Below are 332 nucleotides of genomic sequence, written 5' to 3'. Positions count from 1 at the left end.
AAAAAAAAAGAAATTGGCTAATGCAGATCTTTTTTGTTCTATTCTTCTTTTTTTTTCTTGATTATTAAGCCTTAGAAGCTAGATACTAATCTTGCTCTATTTTTTTCAGCGCAAAGCCGTGATGTGATCTTCGAGCATTGGTACCTGACATGGTTAGTATGGAAAGGACTCCAAATCATGTCTTGCATTACAGATGCCACTAATATCGTGGCAACATTTAATAACATTTGAGAGCATTCCCACAAGATATGATCTTAAAATGTCCTCTGACTGTTTGCACTTTATACGCTTCCCATCATTTATAGGTACGAGGATAAATCATGATACAATAA

This window comes from Elaeis guineensis, chromosome 8, assembly GCF_000442705.2.
Source record: "Elaeis guineensis isolate ETL-2024a chromosome 8, EG11, whole genome shotgun sequence".
NCBI classification, from domain to species: Eukaryota; Viridiplantae; Streptophyta; class Magnoliopsida; order Arecales; family Arecaceae; genus Elaeis; species Elaeis guineensis.
This window is presented reverse-complemented; position numbering follows the sequence as displayed.